General features: G+C 44.1%; 1 long non-coding RNA gene across 1 annotated transcript in view; it reads left to right on the top strand.

The window, feature by feature from the left end:
- The window catches only part of LOC132536201 (uncharacterized), a 40,644-nt gene extending 21,043 nt beyond the window's left edge, over positions 1-19,601 (top strand). Inside the window, exons 4-7 of the long non-coding RNA XR_009547863.1 lie at positions 8,135-8,239; positions 13,604-14,349; positions 19,322-19,353; positions 19,441-19,601. This is a non-coding gene — a long non-coding RNA (uncharacterized LOC132536201). The remainder of the gene's footprint in view (positions 1-8,134; positions 8,240-13,603; positions 14,350-19,321; positions 19,354-19,440) is intronic.
- The last annotated feature ends 3,353 nt before the right edge of the window (positions 19,602-22,954 follow it).

The raw sequence follows: 22,954 nt of genomic DNA, 5'->3' as shown, positions 1-22,954 counted from the left end.
TTAATGAAAGAAGTACATTTACAAATTGGAGATGATGAGCATGGAACTCTACCCCTATAGTTGTATAAGTTTATTAACCATTATTCAGTCACTACTGAAATTGTGGGTAAGAGAATGTCTTAGTTCCCCATAGTAAATATCTTAGCTATTGTACTGCAATTACAGAAAACAAATGATACTCAATGTACTTTCTTTTGCCACTGGGCTTGGTGGCTGCATCATGACTCCACAGCTCCTGGCTGTCATTGTCTTCTTTTTTCATATTATTTGATAAAGGGGAAGCAGAAGGGGGAGAAAGGGGCATAGACGTAGAGAGACACCTGCAGTACTGCCTCAACACTCATGAACCTCCCCCTGCCACAAGTAGGACTCAGAGACTTGAACCCAGGTCATCTTGCATGGTAACATGTGCACTCTACCAGATACACCACTGCCTGGTCCCTCCTAGCTTTCTTTTGATCCAGTAGCATAAAGAAAACTGAGCTTGTTATTTTCTCTTTAATTAGTAGAGTCACCCATTCCAGGGGGAAATAATCCACAGGGAGCAATGCAAACCACTCTGTATATGCAAGAGAATGTTGCATACAGTTTTGACTCCCTTTTTTTGTGTCTATAGAGATGTCTGTAAGTAGGAAAACACATCTTTCTGGATGATAAGTGTTGGATTCTTCCGTCATCTCTAGAGCACTTTCTATGTAAAGCAGGAACATGGGATGTGAGTTCTAGTGTTAGAAACACTCACACAGTTGCCTTCTGCCTCCTCTAGGATGGTGTCCAGGTAGTCGAGAACGGCAGTGCAAATTTTTCTAATGGATTCCGCAGTGACCCAAAAGAGAGAAGGAAAAATGATCTGTTAAACTATTTTCAAATGAACTTGTGTTTGGCTAATCATTTCAGCATTTTTCAATGCTTTTTCAACATAGCAACTTTTTGAAGATATATGCAAGATCTAATGAGAGAAACAGTATGCAAATGTATTTCCAGAGAATGAGACAGATCCAAGAAAACATGTCTATGGTGTCAGGTCTCTGAGACCAGGGCTGCAGATCCCATCCTCCTGGCAGCTTTCCTGCCTGGAGTCCAGGCCAGAACCTCCCTGGGCTGTAGGGCTGGCAGGTATATTTCCTTTGAGTACCAGCCCATGAAGAAATCTGCCCTTAAGTCAGGGCCATTTAATACATGGTGCAGGGTGATGTTAGCTCCCATCACAGCGTGGAGAGAAGGGGGACAAGAGCGATGGGCATTGACTGCTAGGACTCTGCATTCTGAGAACTTTAAGATTTGAAATACATGAAATAAGGACATACTCATAAAGCTTGTTGTACCATTGCTCCATCTTCTCAACTGACCTGAAATCAAAGAGAAGGGGAGAAAAAAAGTTAAAATGCACAAAATTCAAACAAACATATTATAATGCCGGCCAATATAAACAGCATCATTGATTGTTATCGGTGGGACTGTGTGATCCAGGATGCCTGTCCTGGTCACTGGGTGCTGAGGGGTCCTGCTCTTTAACAGTTTGCTGGGATGACGAGGAAATCTTCTAAATGGAGGAGAAATTGGGTTTGGGATCAGTTGGTGGTGCAGATGGTTAACTGCACATGCTACCATGCACAAGGACCTGGTTTAAATCCCCGGGTCCCTACTTGCAGAGATCTTAGCAGCTACATGTGTTTGCCTGAATCAGAGCCATTGGAGGACAATGGAGAGCACAGAGCTGTCCTTGTGGGGGTCAGAGAACATGTGGCTAATAGACCCCCAGATGGAGCTGTGCTCCCCCTAAGAGTCATGAGGAGACAGGCAGGGCCTGGCTGCAGTCTTACTGAAAAGAGACCACGAAGCTGCGCTCAGCCCAGCCCAGGACCAGTGATGTGTGGGCTCTCGCGGCTTTCTTCATGCTGGTTCCACCCTCATGTCCATCAGGGGCACCAAGTACTTGATTCTGAAGTGACTCTTGTACCTGGAGAGGGAATAGAGCACAGCACTGTAAGCTTCTATCCCAGCGATCTGCAAGCATCTGGGTTTCTCCTAAGGAGATGGTGGGTGTATTTCTTGCTTTTAGTCATTTTTTATTGGGGGATTAATGCTGTATAGTCAACAGTAACTACAATAGTTTGTACATATATAATCTTTCTCAGTTTTCCCTGAGAGTTCCCCATAATAATACAACCCCCACTAGGTCCTCTGCCATCCTTTTCCAGGACCTGTATTCCCCCCCCACTCCTCCACCCCAGAGTTTTTTACTTTGGTGCATTACACCAACTTCAGGTTGAGCAGGTACATACTTTGTGTTGGAGATGAGCAAAACCTTGGAATATAAGATCAGTTGCCTTTTCTGCCACCTCCGACCCTTCTGGAATTTGCCAGAGCCGAAGAACTGGATATGGCCATGAGGCAACACTAGGTTCTTCTCTTCTGGACTACCCTCCTCCACAGAAGAGCTGCAACACAGCAGACCCACAAGGCAGTTTGTCACTGGCAGGTGGAACACAGGGGCTCCTGCTGATGTCAGCACTCACAGAGCATTACAGAGGAGTCTAGTTCCCCAGAAGGGCTCAGCAACCCAATTCAGGAGTCTTGAGCTAGACAGAGCTCCTGTGAGAGTTGAGGTCACTCAGGGCTTGGTGGTAATGGAGGGAAGCTTAAAGGACAGGGCACAGGGCCTGTCATTTCAGTGTCAGGGGACAAGGAAGTAGCAGAGTCTCAGGACCTGGTAAAAAGGAGACACTGAGAGGGAGTGAGGGGGAGTGAGGGTATAGGGGCCCTGGTGCTTGGTGCTGGGAGAGGACCTGAGTGGGGGTGAGAGTGTTGTGCAGACACCCCATGTCAGCAAATCACACTGTAGTGAATTAACACTGACCCCAAAATATAAGGATAAAAAAATGTAAGGGGACACTAAGAGGTCAAAGGAGAGAGGATGAGAAATGTTTCAAAGAACCAATTCAGGGACACAGGGCCAAGGCCTGAAGGCAGCACAGTGTCTAGAGTGTTGTGGAGCATAATCAACCCCAAGTATCATTTGCAGTTTTTGCCTCAGTGACTCTGCCTCTCTCCCTACCCATTCCTCTCCCCCTTTTCATTTCTCTCTGCTTCTTTTTTCTTATTTTTTGTTCTCTCTCTATTCCTTTCTAATAAAAATAATTTTAAACAGATCTATGTGTGACCTATAGGGGTCAGATTGCATAGATCCAAGAGTGTGAAGAAGTCATTCCATTGTGGTCTCAGGTTAACATACACACTTAGATAACAGGATTCTGGAAAACTGACTCTAATCTTCTTTAAGTCAGTCATCACTTTGGGGTTGAGGGGGGCAGGAATCCATGATCAGCCGAGAATAAACCAAACATTCAAATGTTTCTCAACTCAAGGAAGTACTAAGCTATTCCTTGGCTGTGCCCATAGTAAGCCCACAGGACTCAGATGCTAACAGTTCAAGCCTGCTCTCTGGCATCAGCAGAAGGGAATCTCATGAGCACAATTAACTGTTGATAACTATGGCTGAAGCTGAGTATTCTGTCCATGGGCATCACACAGAGCACGTCCTGGGACCACCCTCCTCCTCCTCTGCTGGTCACACAGGCCATGTGAACAGACTATACCTTAAGCAGGGCAGCCAGCCCAGACACCCTGAAAGCCTCGAAGACTTTCTGATAGACACAGACATCCTCTACTCTTCACTCCTTGATGTGAAAGAGAAAGCTGGGCACAGCACTGTGCGCACTGTTCAGCTCAGTCTCCGAGACTGAAGATTCCGCTGTAGCCAAGGAACCTGGGCTGTGATGTCAGTGGTCAAAGGTCAGTGTCATAACTGAGAGTTGACAGAGTTACCCTCTGAAGCCAGTTGCACCTACAGCTTTGAGTCTTTTAATCTTTTTCTTTAGAGATGACTATAGACTTCCAGGCTGTTATTGGAAATAATAGAGATTGCACAAGCCTTGCCCCTATTTCATGCAGTGGTCATCATCATCTAATTATATAATTCTAAACAGTAAATATCACTGTAGGATATCCACATGGATGCTGTCACAGACACACTATTTCCAGGAGCATAAGTGTGTGTGTGTGTGTGTGTGTGTGTGTGTGTGTGTGTGTGTGTGTGTCTGTGTGTACATACACAAAGGCAATGTTATCCTCATAAAACCATTTTTGAAAGAATGAATCCATTGGCAAATGAGTTGTGGACATTCTTTGATGACCTGTGTGCTGAGAGGAGGTGGAGAGCCAGGAGGCCACCTGGCCCACTTTCTAGTTGAGAGCATTATAGAAGGAGAAAAGGAAGAAAGCCCAACCAGTCTTAAGTCCAGGAGGAGAATGATGTATCTCACCATGGAAATGTTTCCTTTACATACAGTCCTACATCAAGGATGCCTCTATGAGCAAAGACAGAAAGCAGAGAGGGCACTGAGTCTTGTCACATACTGTCTGTCAGACTTCTGCCTTTTAATGGACAGTATTTGTTTTAAGAGTCACCAGGGGCCTGGCAGTGGTGCACCTGGTAGCGCACACAAGGAGCCAGGGGCAGGACCTTGTTTTAAGTCCCTGGACCCTATTCCTGGGTGGGGAAGGGAGTGGAGAACACCTCCCAAGTGGTGGAGCAGTGCTGCTGATTTCTGCCTTTATCCTTCTCTCCCCATGTCTATATCTCTCTGGCGTGGCAAATTAGAAAAGGAAAAAGTGACTGCGGAGAGCAATGGAATCATAGTGCAAGCGTGAGCCCCAGCAATAACACTGGTGGTTAAAAAATTAAAAAGTCAGAATAATAAAATTATTTAACTAGACATCCTAGTCTGGTCATACTACATAGCAAGCTAATACAGTTTCTAAATATATAATTATTGATGGGAGAGTATTAGAATGGTATGGAGAAAATGGCTACTAAGAAATTAAAAAAAAAAAAAAGAAACTGGTCAAAAACATCCCTGTCGGGAGTCGGGCGGTGGCGCAGTGGGTTAAGCGCAGGTGGCGCAAAGCGCAGGGACCGGCGTAAGGATCCTGGTTCGAGCCCCTGGCTCCCCACCTGCAGGGGAGTCGCTTCACAGGCGGTGAAGCAGGTCTGCAGGTGTCTATCTTTCTCTCCCCTTCTCCGTCTTTCCCTTCTCTCTCCATTTCTCTCTGTCCTATCCAACAACAAATTGCGTCAACAAGGGCAATAAGAATAGCTACAACAAGGGCAACAAAAGGGGGGAAAAATAAATGGCCTCCAGGAGCGGTGGATTCATGCTGCAGGCACCGAGCCCAGCAATAACCCTGGAGGAGGGAAAAAAATCCCTGTCTTCTTTCAAAATAACCTGGTTCTGAAGCAGGTATTCATGGTTAGGCACTGTGGGATGAAACAGAGAGTTTCTTTCAAATGGGAATTTGAATCCTACCTCATCCCAGTCTCAGAATAGAGTCCATGCCTAATACATACACTTACTGCATCACTTCCTGGATTGCCTGAGACAATAGAGAAATCTAAAAACATCCCCGATCCATCCAGCAACATATCCAGCATCATTGTACACAGTTTGAGTCTTCTTTTAAGGTCAGTCTTCCAGCATTTTCTCTCCTTTTTCTTACCACTCTCTTTTTCCTTCCCTTAGGCTCTCAGTCTTCCTCAATATATTCTAAGACAGTAATAATAGAAGTGAATAAAAACAGATGTACAAAAATTTACAGATCTACTTATATCCCTCTATATAACACACTTGTGCTTGTACTGCATGAACAATCTCTATACATTTAGAAATAAGTAATATTATAAGTCATTATCAAGACAATATATTAGATTCACTAAAACGGGTTATTTCAGTTTTTCTAGGAAGGAAAGGTATCTCAGGTATATTATCTTTTTGTTTATCTGGTACTATTATTTAAATTCTAGACACCGCTTTTTTTGTGTGTGCATTAAGTATCTGAGTGTCAAAGGAACTGAAAGGACTAGTTTATACCCCTTTGCCTTCATTATTTCTTTCTTCTCTTTCCTTTCAAAGAAATATTTTCCTTTAAGCAAAATGTACTCTTGGTTATCACAAATATAGTAATGAGAAAATGAATACATAGTATCTGGACAGAAAAGTCAATATTTTTATGCATGGTGTGTGTGTGTGTGTGTGTGTGTGTGTGTGTGTGTGTGTGGTGTAATAGAGAGAGGGAGAGAAACATGGAGAAGGCCTGTGAGTTTCCTGAGTCATAATCAGCTCTAATAATGATGCCTGATGACCCTGTCCCCAGAGAGGTTGCAAACCTGGCTCTAGACTAGCCAAGTTGGATTCATGTCTTGCTGTCCTGGTGTCAGACCAGTTCCTCTATAGGCCTCCAGCTTTATAAAGGCAAAGCCCTTCACAGAGATTGAACCCATTCTTCCAGGCCCTGGCAAATATGAAGAGGGCTGCACCCTAGTGTTTGAATTAAAACACCAGCCTTAATCCTGTTTCTCAAATCCAGAGGCCAGAATCTCATAGTAGGTCTTCTGTGGCGGCTCACCCTTGCTTCTGAACACTGAGACCAACAGGCCAACAACTTTCAATCCCACAGACAGTTCTGTCCTAGTTATTTTCTGGCTCAGATATGTTCCTTGTAGAAGGAATGGTAACTGGAGCTTCAGAGGCAAGTGGCCATCAGTCCCCCTGGGCATTGCTGGGTTCCTACCTCTCCTCCCATGGGTGTTATGCCTGGACATTTCAGGACCCAGTGGGAGGTTGTCTGAGGACAGAGTTGTCCAGCAGCAGGGAAGGAGAGGAAAGAGCAGAACATGCTCAGTGTGGCCATGTCTGAGAGAACAAAAGGAGTCATCCCAGAAGCAGAGGCTGCAAGGTTAAGGGGTGGGACTTGGACCCACTGCTCAAGGTCTGTTTTCCTTAGTTATTATTATCTTTCAGCAGAGCTGTGCCTGGGAAAAAAAAGTTTAGCCTCCACAAGAGAGAACCCACTGGTGGTGGGGGAGGGTGTCTAGTTGGGCAGGAGTTAGTGGGGTTATTGAAGCCTCTTCTTAGCAAACATTCAGTCTGTGTCCCCATCCCCACACCCATAGATAAACCACTAGAGTGCTCACACAGTCTTAGAAATAGGTTTACAGTTTGTTTTTTTCCCCACACATTTAGACTCAATATCCCATGTATGAGTGAAACCATTCTGTAGTTGTCCTTACTCCTAACTTGCTTCACTGAGCATCATCTTCTCCAGTTTCAGCCACTTTATCCCAAGGGACACAAGGATATCCTTTTTGATTACTGCATGATACTCTTTTTTTAATCTAGGCATCTGTCAAAACGACATTTTGGTTGTTTCCAGGTCTTTGCTATTGTGACTAAAGCAGCTGTGAACATGGGGGTGCACATATCCCTCTGAACCAGTGCTTTTCTGTCTTTGGGGTATATACCTAAGAGTGGAGTTGCTGTGTCATGTGGTATTTCCTTTTTTATTTGTTTAAGGATTCTCCATACTTAGTTCACCAGTTTGCATCCCACAGGCAGTGCAGTAGAGTTCCCCTCTCTCCACATCCTCTCTAACACTAACCTTCTGTTGTTTTACTTATGGAGTCCATATCAAAGGTGTGATGGGGTATCTCAAAGTGGTTTTGATTTGCACATTTCTGATGATGAGTGAACTGGAGCATTTCTGCCTGTGTCTGTGGGCCAGGGGTATCTCTAGAGAGTCACCTACTTGTATATTCTGACCACATTTTATTGTGTTCTTTTTGTTGAGTTTTCATCTCACCTTTCTCAATTTCTCTCTATATATATCAAAAATAAAACAAAAATGACCACTAGTAGGGCAACAAAATTGAAAATAAATAAGTAAATATAATTTTTTTTAAATAAGACCACTAGCAGCTGTGGATTCGTCGTTCATGAAGTTACCAAGTCCTAGTGGTAATCCTGGTGTCAAAATAAATAAATGCCTTTAGAGAAAATCCTGGAGTCCTTGCACTTAAACATCATTATTCCTACTATGCAGGAAGAGCGCACCTAATAAAATTCAGGGCGCTGGGTGGAGATGGGCCCTTCTCCATGTGAGGGTAATGGAGAACTGCAGCCCCTGTCCCTGTCCTGCCCCTTGGGCTCAGAGCAGATTTGCCACTGCCCTTGGCGTGGGTCACACTCCCAGCTCATGCTCATCCTCACTCAGAGACAACTTTTCCCTCAATCCACAGCCCGCAGTGACCATGTTCAGCAGGGCCTCGAGACAGAAGTGCATCCTTAGCCAGGCCAGCTCAGCGCTGGGGAGAAGCAAGCCCAGAGAAGATGCTGCAGACAAGGTAGGCAGACAAGCTTCTCCCTGCCTGGTAGAGACAACCTGGCTTTGTCCAGTTTGCAGATGTGGTGGTGCTCATTCATGCACTTGAAATGCTGTCTCCTAAGTATTCGTTCCAGTGACTGGCGAGGTCAGTGAACCTGCCAGAACCCTGCAGGGACTGTTGTTTTCCCAGATTTGACCCCTTGAAAGCAGGACCTTAGTCTGCTAGGGGAGGAAACCGCTCAGCCGTGTGGCAGATGTGCACTGAGGTGTTGTGAAAAGTAGAAAGCTTACACCTTGAGGAGAGAAGCTGCTGGCAGTGGGTTCCTTTTTGGCGACAAGAACACTGAGGTGGATGGTTGAGGACTGAGGTGGATTTGGGCATTTGGGCAAGAGCTATCCCTCAGAAGTCATAGGCAGCAAATGCAGAGGCAGCAAGGCATGCAACTGGATGGTGTGAGAAGACACAACTGACATCCTGAGGACAGTGTGAAGGGGTCAGCTGAAAGGGGGTTAGGGTGGGGTTGTCCTTGTGCCTTGGCAGTAACTCAGCAAGAAGAGCCTCAGGCTTGCCTTTGTGACACTGAACTTGGATGTGTGAGGTCTTCTAAACCAGCACTGCTTGTGTGAGAGATGAGTTGCTTTGCCAGAGGATGTCTTTCTCCTTAAGTAAGTGCTTAAAACTGGAAAACAGAGTTTTTTTAAATGAACTGTAATACAGGGAGCCTATGGCCATTGGAAGGTGTGTAAGATAAGAAGGATGTTGTAGCTGTGAATCTCAATGTTATGTGTATTTTTCTCCCTTTTAAAATGATTTAATTATGAAGGTCAAGTCCATTGGATAAGAGGGGTACAATTCCACACACAATTCCCAACACCAGATATCTCCAAACTACCCCCTCTCTTGGAAGTTTTCCTATTCTTTATTCCTCTTGGAGTATGGGCCCAGGATCATTTTGGGGTGCAGAAGGTGGAACGTCTGGCTTCTGTAATTGCTTCTCTGCTGGACATGGGCATTGACAGGTGGATCCATACTCCCAGCCTGTCTCTCTCTTTCCCTGGTGGAACATGGATATGGGGATTTGGGACTCCAGGACACATTGGTAGAGTTGTCTGCCCAGGGAAGTGAGGTTGGCATCATGGTGTGTGTATTTTTTTTTAATGAAATGATACATATAGTAGTGCCTGTGGATAGTAAGTTGTATCTTTACACCTCCATGTGGATGGGTTTAGCACTGTATCAGATCACTCTGAGTGTTGAACCTAGTTATTTTAAGCATCTAAACAGAGGCTGTGGTAGAAAAGCCAACCATAACAGGATTCATTCAGAAATATCCAGAAGATAATTGCAAAAGAATAGAGAGTGTGTCAGGCTGGAGAGAGAGATGGAACTAGAATTAAAGCTCCAGACTTTCAGTCCCAAGATACATAAGGCACTTAATTCCATGGTGAATGGGTGAAGAGCCCCACAGCCCTGGCACAGTAGTTAGTGCTCAGACTACCTCTGGGCCTCTTACTCCTTTCTCACCAAGGCACATCCACAGTGGGGATTTGTGGTGCAGGCACTGAATCCCAGCAGTAAACGTGTCATTTATGACAAAGAGATGATACAGACACATGGGAAAGCTCCTTTTCCCTAAACACAGATTCCCTCCCCCATTTTATTTAATAGGAGTGAGAAAAATTGAGAGGTTAGGGGATATAGAAAGGGAGAAAGATTGACACCTGTAGACCTGCCTTGCCACTTGTGAAGCATTCCCCCCTGCAGGTGGAGAGTGGGGGCTAGAAACTGGATTCTTTAAGTTAGTTTAATTAATTTATTTATTCCCTTTTGTTGCCCTTGTTGTTTTATTTTTGTAGTTATTATTGTTGTCATTCTTGTTGGATAGGACAGAGAGAAATGGAGAGAGGAGGGGAAGACAGAGGGGGAGAGAGAGAGATACCTGCAGACCTGTTTTACTGCCTTGAAGTGACTCCCCTGAAGGTAGGGAACTGGGGGCTTGAACTGGAATCCTTATGCAGGTCCTTGGGCTTTGCACCACCTGCGTTTAACCCACTGTGCTACAGCCCGACTGCCAGGACATTGATTCTTGCGTGGGCCTTGTGCTTAGTAATATGTGCGCTAAACTAGGTGCACCACCGCCAAATCCTGACTTTTTTTTATTGTCAACTTAATACTTTACAAAATTGTATGATAATAGAGGTATAATTCCATACTGTTTCAACCACCAGAGGTCTGTGTCCCATTCCCTGCATTGAAAACTGCAGTCTCCCAAAGTTACCGATATGGGCTGATTCTACTACTTACCATCTGCCTGTCTGTCTGTCTATCTAAGATCTATCTTTATCTATGTATATATATTTTTCTCCATTATTTTTGTGGTCCTACCTTCACTTCCTTTCTAGGTCAGCCCTACACCTATTACCACTTAGAAGGTCTCTCCTTGTCACACCCTGATCTTCCACCAGTCACTTTTCACTCCACCCTCTCTATGTCATATCCTGTTTCCACCCTACTTGGAGAGTATAAAAACAGCTGCTCTTCTGATTAAAGACACTTGGAAATTGTTTTCCGGCTCCGAGATTTCCAGAGTGTATCTCCTGCGAAGTTAGTGTGGCAAGATTTCCTGATCCCTCTCCCACGCAGCAGCCTAGATCGGCTCCAGTTGAGATCTCTCCAAGCCAGAGAGCAATAGCTCCGGAAGAAGCACCCTCAGGCTATCTCGGCAGGTGTTGGTCGGTCAGTCTCTACCCCTGGACTGTTCTAGTAGAGTAGGGCTCTGGAGAGGTGAAGTTCTGGGAAGCATTGGTGAGATCATCTTCCCAGGGAAGTCAGGATGGAATCACAGTAGCACCTGCAATTTGGTGGCTGAAAGGCAGTAAGATGGAAAACAGGACAAAATGTTTAGTTAACAGGAACCATAAAGTAAGTATAATGCAGATGAAAGTACAGAGCTTAGGATAGAAGGGAGCTAGGAAGTCTATTTTAGGAGTGTTCCTAGGAACTTATGTCTTAGTAATCTTTGCTTGAGCTTATTAGCTAACATGGAGGTGGACTAACAATATTGTCTGAAAAGATGGTGTCAGAGTTGAGAGTAGTACTAGAAATCAGGATTAGGGTAGAGAGTTGCTTGCAAATTTAACAAAAAATATATAAATGCAATTAACTGTTTACCTCAGTGAGTTAACCTGGGGCTCATATCTATTCATGTTTAGCACTAGAGCCTCTGCAACCTCCAAGTCCCTGTCAGGCTTAGCTCACAGTTGATAATCAAATCTGAGAACATTCTAGGATACACTCACTTCAGAATCAGTCTTCTTTGAGTGGCAGAATAGGATAATCCAGCCTCCCTTTGGAGAGTAGTTCATAGTGAAGGTATGGTCCTGAGAAGCGCACAGAAGGGCTTATGATGTTGTTCCTAATAGATATGACCAGTGATAATAGAGAGAGGTCTAGGGGAGAATCTATGGGGTATTCAAGGATTCCCTGTCTAGGACTCCAGGTGATGATAACATGGCCTAATGGTGGCCAAAAAGGTCATAGATAAGTGAGCTAGTCTCTTGCCCTTATTTGTAGTCCCTTTATCTGATAAGATTAGACTTTCTCCCCATGTTGAGTGTAATTTGTTGTATCCAAACCAGTATTGGATTTATGGAATAGGGCCTCATGTTGGGGAGGAAATAGACCTAGGATTTTAGTGAGGTCTTAGTTAGCCTCAAGTTTTTCTTCAGTTACTTGATTAATGATTTTTTTTTAATACCAGAGCAGTGCTCAGTTTTGGCTTATGGTGGTATGGGGGGTTGATCTTTGGTCATTGGAGCCTCAGGCATAGAGTCTGATTATGTAACCATTATGCTATCTCCCCCTCGTTTTTTAATGATTCTAATAATGGTTGTCATAGGGACAGTACTTGTCCTTTACTTGATGTGTAATTTTTGCCTGTATATCTCTTGGCCAGTTGTATAGTGTCTCTTCTAAAATTAACCTAAGGGTAACAATAATGCTGATGCTCTGTCAGAAGAGATTTAAAAAGATGGAAGACTATATCGTACTTAAATTCTTTTTGAGTTATTTGATACTCAACTACATAAAGTGATTGAGAGAAGTGAAGTAAGGGGTAGGAGAGGATGGTGTATAAGCCTAAATAATAAATATGTGATTGGAGAATTTATGATGCCTTCTTTAGGACATTCTACTAGAATACCAGGCTTATGCTATCTAAGTCTAATCATAAAGGGCTATTTATTAAGCACTTTTACTTTGAGGTATATAATTGTCCCTTGCTTATACTAGGTACATGTAGGCCCTTGCCTGTATTTAATATCTGTAATTTTGTTAGAATATGTGCCATCTGGAAACGAACTAGGTAGTCCCATGCAAACACAGACTTTCAAAGTTTTACTTTGCTTATTAAATGCAAGAAGCAATGGCTACTACTCAGATGGAGAACCTTAGCCATATGCCAGGACCCTGAGTTCCCACCCATACAAATAGCTAGCCTGAGGAAGTCTGGAGGGATGTTCCCAGATACCTCGAGATGGGAGACTATCCAGTGTATCACTGATCAGAACTCCAGCAAAGATTTTATGGATAAAACCACATGTAAAGGAACAAGAAGATCAAAGATATTTTTAGTTGAACATACATCAGGAACAATTGTCAAGGTACAAATTACTTTCAAGGTAGGAGAGACACCAAGAATGTGTTGGCCTTACTTATGATAGTCTTCTCTTACTATGCACTTTTTTGATGCTCCAAGAAATATTTGTTTATTCTTAGGTCATTTTCTGCACAAACCCCAAAGCCCTCATGGAAGGAGTCAAACATCAGAGTTACAGATAGTTAATATTTTTTTAAAAAAATTTAAAAATGCATTTATTTATTAATAGTGAATTTTCCTTCCTTTTATTTTATTTCTTTAATGTAATTTTTACCAGAGCATTATTCAGCTCTTGCTTACAGTGGGGCTGGGGATTGAACTTGGGTCATTGGAGCCTCAGGCATGAGAGTGATTGCATAGCCCTTATGCTATCTACCCTTTGCCCTTTTAATCTTTATTTATTGGGTAGAGACAACCAGAAGTCAAGAGGGAAGGGGGTGATAGAGAGGGAGAGAGACAGAGAGACACCTGCAGCACTGCTTCACCACTCCCAAAGCTCTCCCCCTGCAGGTGGGGACTGGGGGCTCAAACTGGGTCCTTTCACATTGTAATACATGTGCCCAACCAGGTGCACCACCACCTGGCCTCGTGACAAAGAAAAGAAAGCTTCATGGAACTCATTGTGACACCTGTGTCAGTACCCCCAGCCATTGGTACTGACCAGGAGTGGGAATATTACCTGCTCAGAGGATTCCAATGCACTGACATCATTGTTTCTTAACCAGGAGGAACAGGGGCTCCCACAGCACCCATTCCACCAACTGAGAAAGAGACCACAGGCACAGAAGAGGGCACCACAGCAGGACAGTCCAATCAGGGCTCTAGGACCACTTGACCAGGCTCTCCAGGCAGTGCCAGTGGCTCCACTGTGTCTGGATCATCTGTGGCAGGGCAACACACCAAGGCTCCATCATCCCAGGGCTCTGGCACCACTGGACCAGCACCTAATGACTCTGGAAAAACAGGGCCACCTGCAGAAAGCTCTGGGACCTCAGGCAAGCCTCAGTAAGGATGTCAGTCCACAAGCTCATCTGTCCATCGACCTGGCACCTCTCAACCAGCTGCAGTGCAGACTAGAACCACTGGGCTATCTGTCATGGAGGCAGGAACCACAGGGTAATCCGTGCAAGACTCCAGGACCACCCGGCCTGGCTCAGCAGGCAGTAGCAGTGGATCCACTGGGGCTGGAACAGCAGGAGCAGGGCGCCAGACCACGGCTCCATCATCCCAGGGCTCTGGCACCACTGGACCATCTTCTGTTGTCTCTCAGACTTCAAGCCAGTCTAAGGAAGGATCTGAATCCACAGGCTCATCTGTCATAGGATCTGATTCCACTTCAACCTCATTGGTGTACCCATGGGCACCACTGGATTCTCTTCTACCCTGCTGGGCACTACTGCTTCCTCGGTGGGCATTGTCACAACCACAAGAGTTTTTCCTCAGGGATCCTCTGCTGACACAGCTCCAGCAGGTAAGCCTACACACAGTATATACAAACGTCTTTTTTTCCTTTACATTCTCTCTTAGGTATTTTCAGGCCATTTTGAGCTGTTAATGGCTTCCTGAGTCTTCTTAAAATAATGAAGCTTTCATAGTCTAAGTCAGGTCATCATATATTCATCATTTATACATCATGTTCTGTTTAGTCTTTTTTTAAATTTCATTATTAGAAACAGAAAGAAATTGAGATGGGAGAGGGCCATAGAGGAGAGAGACAGACACCTGCAGTTCTACTTCACCACTCCTGAAGCTTCCCTACTGTAGATATGGACTAAAGGTTTGAACCTGGGTCTTAGAGCACTGTAATATGTGTGCTCAACCAGGTGCACCACGACCTGGCTCATCAGGTTCTGGTCTTTTAATTTATCAATATATTATTTAGAATTGTGCTAGTTGTTCTTATTTAACCCAACATTACAATGAAATTATTTTAAATGCTTGCAGATAATTCATCTACATAACAAGTTTATTTTTACCCTAACCCTTGTGATACATGCTCTTTAGTTTCCCCCCTCTTTCAAATGGAATTCTCGAGAAATAATATTTTTAGGTTTAATGAGGACTGAAGCTTAGGCTGTCTAGTCTCCAGTCCTGTTCTCAGCCCCTACCCTCCTCACTCCAGTGGCTATAGGAACAATCTGTGTATAGCACATACATCCAACCACACTCTGCCTCTGGAACTTGCAGTGCAAAAGCAATGATTATTAAATGTGACTCAGTTATTCTTCCATAAGTAGAATGTACTATCCACTCTGTTTTATGCTTAATAATAATAAGATGTAGCACAGACCTCACTTAGTAGCTTGGTTCACTGTGTTATCAATACTGCAGGCTTTATTTCCCCTTTTCATTTGTGATTAATGGTGGTTACAATCTATTAAGATTACAATATGTAGGTCCATGACATACTCCTTATAACTGTTTTTTTTTTTTCACCTATTTCAAACAATTAATCACTTCTGACCTTTCCACTGCTACTCAGTGATGGTGGAGTATAGCCAAGTTTGTTACCTACATGAGTGTAGATTTGTCACACATAAACTCAACCAAGAATTAGAAATTTCAAGCTTTTTAAAAAAAATATTTATATTTTTATTCCCTTTTATTGCCCTTGTTGTTTTATTGTTGTATTTTTTATTGATGTAATTATTGTTGGATAGGACAGAGAGAAATGGGGAGAGGAGGGGAAGACAGAGAGGGGGGGAGAGAGACACCTGCAGACCTGCTTCACTGCTTGTGAAGTGACTCCCGTGCAGATGGGGAAAAGAGACTGGAACTGGGATCCTTACGCTGGACCTTGCACTTGGCGTCACGTGTCCTTAACCCACTGTGCTACTGCCCAACTCCTGAAATTTCAAGCTTTATTCAGGAAAATTGAGAACAGACATTTTAGAGTACATGTGTGGAGAGAAAGAGAGAGAGAGAGAAAGAAAGAGAGAGAGAGAGATCGAGAAATGAGTGTGGGAGTAAGTTACTGATATGTTGAGGGCCCCATGTTAGCAGAGCTAGAAAGGGCCTGTAACAGAGCCTTATCAACTCCCAAGCCCTGCCTCCACCCTCTTTCTAAGCCATGCCCATACCTGTTGCCACTCCCATTTCCTGTGCATTCTTTATTTTTTTAACAATTTTATTTATTCATTTATTTTCCCTTTTTTGTCCTTGTTTTTTATTGTTGTAGTTACTATTGTTGTTGATATCATCATTGTTAGATAGGACAGAGAGAAATGGAGAGAGGAGGGGAAGACAGAGGGGGAAGGAAAGATAGACTCCTGCAGACCTGCTTCACCTCCTGGGAAGGGACACCCCAGCAGGTGGGGAGCTGGGGGCTGGAACAGGGATCCTGACACTAATCCTTGAGCTTTGTACCACCTGTGCTTAACCTGCTGCACTACTGCCAGACTCCCCCATTCTTTCCTTTCTTCCCCACTGGCTTGGGAAACATGTTCTGGCAGTGGTGCTCCAGGGAGTGTCTATACTCCCCAGGTTCTCCCTATCCATTCTCTGACCTGAGCAGCTCTAAGGGGCAGCACACCTGAAGACACAAAGTCTGTTAATGCCCCTCCCAGAAAGTGAGAGTATCAAGGATGTAACACGGGAAGCCTCTCCTTAAAACAGGGCTGTGGTCCAGGAGTGGGCGTGGTAGGTGGAGCATCTCACCTGTGGACCTGAGGTCCTAGTTTATTCCTGCCATCTCGGGTGCTACAGGGATACTGTGCCCTCTGTATCTGTCCCTTGAGGTCCCCTTCATTAATACATATGTCACTGTAACCACAGGACTGCCATCTATACTTAAGACTCAGTTACCATTGCTATTAGAGCTGCTTCTGACCTCTGTATACTCCAGGAATCTGAGCTGTGGATGCTAGGATAGAGAGTCAGTATTCAGGGGCTGGGTGATGGTGCCTGTGGTAGAGTGCATATGTTGCTATGAACAAGGACCCCACCTGCAGGGGAAGCTTCACGAGTGGTGAAGCAGGTCTGCAGGTGACTCTTGGTCTGTCTCACTCTCTATCTCCCCATCTCTCTCAATTTCTCCTTATCTATCTGCTAGCAGAGGAAATATATATATATATATTATATTTATATAATATATATATATATATATATATATATATATATATATATATATATATATATATATGTCCTACAGCAAGGGCAACAAAAGGAAATAAATAATTTTTTTTAATTTCGAAAAAAAAGGTGTAAAAAAAGAAAAAGTGGACAGGGGTAGATGGCATAATGGCTATACCAAGAGACTCATGCTTGAGGCTCACAGGTCCCAGGTTCAATCCCCCACACCACCATCAGCCAGAGCTGAGCAGGGTTATCTATAGTCCTATGTTTTCTAGTCAGACAAAAGAAGTGGGTTTCATGACTTGAGTGAAAATACAGCTTAACTACTGCTTCATGAAATCAGATGCTATCGACAAAAATCTTCAAAAAAAATCTCAGTGATATATATATATATATTTTTTCCTCCTCTAGGGTTATTGCTGGGCTCGGTGCCTGCACCATGAATCCACCACTCCTGGAGGCCATTTTTTTTCCCGCCTTTTGTTGCCCTTGTTGTAGCTTCGTTGTGGTTATTATTATTGCCCTTGTTGATGCAATTCGTTGTTGGATAGGACAGAGAGAAATGGAGAGAGGAGGGGAAGACAGAGAAGGGGAGAGAAAGATAGACACCTGCAGACCTGCTTCACCGCCTGTGAAGCGACTCCCCTGCAGGTGGGGAGCCAGGGGCTCGAACCGGGATCCTTACGCCGGTCCCTGCACATTGCGCCACATGCGCTTAACCCTCTGCGCCACCGCCCGACCCCCAGTGATATTTTTAAAACTAGGTAACTTATCCCCCCCCCCCTTTTTAAGCCCTGAATTGTAGCAAGACACATTTGTGTGGTCAGAATTTAGTTAGAAAAGACAGACACCTGCAGCCCTGCTTTAACATTCACAAAGCTTTTCCCTGCAGGTGGAGACCAGGGCCTTGAACCCAGGTCCTTGCACACAGTAGTGTGTGTGCTTAACCAGGTGGACCACTGCCTGGCCCCCTAAAGAGGACAGTTTCAACATAAGTGTTTAAAATTCACTGCTTGCCCAGAATTTGAAAACTGAGAAAGCCCTTGGAACTGATCCTAAAGAAGTCTTGGGTGACCTGTAGGTTTACAGAGGCAGAATTTGGATTGTAAAACAGTAAAAAGTGGTAGCTAGAAGATCTAGTGACCACTCCCAGAAGCAACCAAGAATTACCCTGTACTTAAAATTATAGAATAAGACATGGGGGCCAGGCAGTGGTGCGCCTGGTTAAACACACATTACAGTGCACAATGATCTGGCTCCAAGCCCCTGGTCCCCACCTGCAGGGGGGAAGCTTCACAACTGGTGAAGCAGGGCTGCAGGTGTCTCTCTGTCTCTGTCTCTCTCTATCTCCCTCCCTCTCCCTTCTCATTTTTTCTCTGTCCAATAGTAAATAAATAAATAAAGTGGAAAAAAAGGAAGTATAAAAATAAGACATGAGGGGCCAGGTGTTGGTGCACCTGGTTAAGCACACACATTATAATTTACATGTATCTGGTCCCCACCTGCATGGGGAAAGCTTTGCCAGTGCTGCAGGTGCCTCTCTATCTCTCTCTCCCTTTTTATCTCTCCCTCCCCTCAATTTCTCTGTCTCTATTCAATAATAAAAATATTTTTAAAACTGATTTTTAAAAAGATAAAGGAAAATAATAAAGGGGCCTGGGCAGTAGTACACCTGGTTAAGTGCACATAGTACTAAGTATAAGAACCCAGTGAAGGATCTGGGATTGAACCCCTGGCTCCCCACTTGCAGGGGGAAGCTTCACAAGCAGTGAGGCAGGTCTGCTGGTCTCTTCCTCTCCTCTCAGTCTCTCTGTTCTTTTTTTTATTTTTTATTTATTTAAGAAAGGAGACATTAACAAAACCATAGAATAAGAGGGGTACAATTCCCATAACCTAATCTCCACATCCCACCCCCTCCCCTGATAGCCTTCCCACTCTCTATCTCTCTGGGAGTATGGATCCAGGGTCCTTGTGGGTTGCAGAGGGTGGAAGGTCTGGCTTCTGTAATTGCTTCCCCGCTGAACATGGGCCTTGACATGGGTTGATCCATACTCCCAGTCTCTCTGTTCTATCAAATAAAAATGGCCACTAGGAGCAGTGGATTTGTAGTGCAGGCAGAGAGCCCTAGCAATAACCCTGGAGGTAAAAATAAAAAGAAAATTAATTAAAATAAGACATGTGCTCATGCATGCTGACTAGGATGGTTTCTTCCTGGTAGATGGGTGTCATTTATGCACCTGTGGGAGCACATACTCAGGGACTCTGAAAGCCAAGGCCATTGACCACTATCGCTGCCTGATCATTATACACAAATAACCTGTTGCATGTTGCCAGATGTAACCTCCATTTTATTAACTTCAGATTAACAGTGTGCCGTGGTCCACTGGGAGAAGAAAAAGTGGTGAGTATCCCATTTCTCTTTGCTTGAGTCCACACTTGCTGTCACCCCTCACTTGAATAACATGTGTCCACCTGACATGACCCATAGCCTGGAGACACATGGACGGCCAACTGCCACCAGTGCACCTGCATGGCTGCCAGGTCTGTGGACTGCAGACCCCGGGAGTGCCCCGCCCCACCCACATGTGGAGCCGGAGAGAAGGTGGTCACCTTCTCATCTAGTGATACATACCTGCTGTGACATTGGACACTATGGTGAGTCATACCAGCATGTTTAAAAAATATTAATAAAAACTTCAGAGGGTCATATAGCATAATGGTTCAGCAAAAAGACTTATTCCTGAGGCTCCTAGGTCCCAGGTTCAAAACCCCACACCAACATAAGCCAGAACTGAACAGTTCTTTGGTAAAACAGAAAAAGGAGGGGGCTGGTGGTGACACACTTGGTTGAGCGCACATGTTACAAGGTGCAAGGATGTGGTTCAAGTCCCCATCTCCCACCTGCAGGGGGAAAGCTTTGTGTCTCTGTCTCTTTCCCTCTCTACCTCTCCTTACCCTCTCGACTTCTAGCTGCCTCTATCAAATAAATAAAAGTAATAAAAAATTAGAAATATTAAACCAGCATGTTTGAACTGAAGGGCCTAGTTTACTTTTGCATACCTAGGAGATATTTATTGAGCTACTTGTACGCGGTGCTTATGTGACGTTTACCATCCTAAGAGATGCTAATAGATGCTCTGTTTACTGGGCTCAAGACCCTGTTCCCACCTGCACAAGTGGTGGAGCTGTGCTGCTGGTGTCTCTTTCTCTCTCCCTCTCTTCTTCTGTGGCTCACCTCAAAGGGCACCAGTAGGGTTGGTCACTAAGTACCGGGCATGGAGGTTCTGAGCCAGTGTCCCAAAAAGACATGCTTTATGACATTCAGATCTGTGAGCTGGAAATCTGTGGTTGTGACTAGAGGAAATAGGTGGCCCAATTCTCAGAGATCAGAGAAGAAAACCCAGAGAGACCAGAACCTCATGTTATGTAAATAACAGCACAACATCTTCAGGATTGGATTCTGACAACTGATTTGTCATCTTGGAAAGTTGTTTCATGTTTTTTTTTTTTGCAGTTAAAATCAGATTCCTTTATTGTATCAAAGTATAATCTGAGTTTTACAAAGTATTTTCCATATATATATATTTTTTTTCTTTCTTCCCATTTTTTTTTACCAGAGCACTGCTCAGTTCTGGATGATACTGCTGCAGGAGATTTAACCTGGTACTTTAGTGTCTCAGACATGAGAGTCTCTTCACATAACCATTAAGCCATCTACCCCACCTGTATTTTACATTTCTTAGAGGAGAAATATAATTTAACATGTTGTATAAAGGTAATATAATCTTCTAATTAATTAATTAATATTGAAAGCATATAGTTGTGAGGGAAAACATTTAATTTTTTAAGGACCACTATCAAGCAATCCTAAAAAACAGATGATTCTCAAGTTGATACCACTATAGTTTAACTCTTGATACTATCAAAACATCTAAAAGATATGTGGTGGAGCTGGGAAGACAGTTAAGTGGTTTTGCTAAAAGACTTTCACTCCTGAGGCTCCAAAGTTCCAGGTTCAGTTCCCAGCAGCAGTATCAGCGAGAACTAAACAGTATTCTAGTAATCAACAAACAAATTAAATGAAAAATAATAGCATATAAAGAAAAAAAAAGAGTGGGTGTCGGGCGGTAGCGCAGTGGGTTAAGCACACGTGGCCCAAAGTGCAAGGACTGGCAGAAGGATTCCTGTTCCAGCCTCCGGCTCCCCACCTACAGGAGAGTCGCTTCACAGGCGGTGAAGCAGGTCTGCAGGTGTCTCTCTTTCTGTCCCCCTCTCTGTCTTCCCTCCTCTCTCCATTTCTCTCTGTCCTATCCAACAATGACGAGATCATCAACAACAACAATAATAACTACAACAGTAAAACAAGGACAAAAAATTGGAAAATCAATAATAAAAAATAAAAATGGAAAATGGAAAAAATAGCCACCAGGAGCAGTGGATATGTAGTGCCAGCACCCAGCCTGGAGGCAAAAAAAATTTTTTTTAACTGTGAAAAAAAAACATTAAGAATGGGGAGTCGGGCAGTAGCACAGTGAGTGAAGCGGAAGCGGAGCAAAACCCAAGGACCAGCTTAAGGATCCTGGTTTGTGCCCCCAGCTCCCCACCTGCAGGGGAGTCGCGCCATAGGCAATGAAGCAGATCTGTAGGTGTCTATCTTTCTCTCCCCCTCTCTGTCTTCCCCTCCTCTCTCCCTTTCTCTCTGTCCTATCCAACAACTATGACATCTGTAACAACAACAATAATAATAACAACATAAAACAAGGGCAGCAAAAGAGAATACATAAATAAATATTTTTAAAAATTAAAAATATAACCCCTTGGATTTTAAATTGAAAACTTATTTATCACACTGAAATTATCATCTACCCTTCCTAATTTTTAGTTTCCAAAGGTGATCTGACTGGAGAATAGATGAGTTTGGTTTTTTATAAAATCTTTTTAATATATATATTTATTTTCCATTTGTTGCCCTTTTTTGTAGTTATTTGTTGTTATTGATGTCATTGTTGTTGGATAGGACAGAGAGAAATGGAGAGAGGAGGGAAAGACAGAGTGAGGAGAGAAAGAGAGACACCTGCAGAACCTGCTTCACTGCCTGTGAAGCATCCCCACTACAGGTGGGGAACCACGGGCTCCAACTTGGTTAGATCTGGTAGTACAGCATATGGTGAAGGCTGGGGCTGTCTGGGGTCTTCAGGCATGAGAGCTGCTGCCTTACAATCTCCACTAGCCAGGTTTTAACCTGTCAGTCTGTCTGAGTGTGTGTGTCTGTGTGTGCTCAGAGCTCACCTCTAGTAGTCTCAGAGCATGGGTGGCAAGGTAGCCAGCCTTACCTGCAACTTATGTACAGAGAACGTAGCTAGTCAGGGCAAGCCAGCTAGCCCAGATTCTGGCTAAACAAGAAAGCATATGCAAAGGGAATCTCATGTCTAAATCTCCTGAGTTCCCTATTCAATCCCATGCCTCACTATCTATCATCCGGGGGAAGCTGGGGCACCCCTCAGAATTCAGGGGCATGAGCCTGTCAAGTCACGTTTGGCTACCTACTCCGCCTCCAGGCTCTCAGTCCACTGCTCAGGGCAGCAGATTACAAGCACAGACAGTACCCAGAAAGAGCTGTTTCAACATAGATGGGAACTGTATTTCAGCAAACAATAGTGGATGAACCCGGTCCCTTACACCTACCCTTTGGGTCCGGCTAAGTGCATAGTACTGTGTGCAAGGACCCGGGTTTGAGCCCCTGCTCTGTGGCCCTGCTCCCCACTTGCAGGGGGGAAGCTTCACAAGCAGTGAAGCAGGTCTGCAGGTATCTCTCTGTCTCTCTCCCTCTCTGTCTCTCCCTCCTCTCTCTATTTCTCTCTGTCCTATTAAATAAAAAGTAGAAAAGAAAAAGCAAACAAACAAAAAATTAGGAAGCACTCTGTGGAGCTTGAAAGGGCACACAAGGAAGAAGATAATTTGTGGATCTTGCCTTTTGTTCTCATCTGATGAGCCAGTTATTC

This window comes from Erinaceus europaeus (genome assembly GCF_950295315.1).
Source record: "Erinaceus europaeus chromosome 6 unlocalized genomic scaffold, mEriEur2.1 SUPER_6_unloc_5, whole genome shotgun sequence".
Taxonomy (NCBI): domain Eukaryota; kingdom Metazoa; phylum Chordata; class Mammalia; order Eulipotyphla; family Erinaceidae; genus Erinaceus; species Erinaceus europaeus.
The sequence above is the reverse complement of the archived record's forward strand: the minus strand, read 5'-3'. Positions and strand labels throughout refer to the sequence as shown.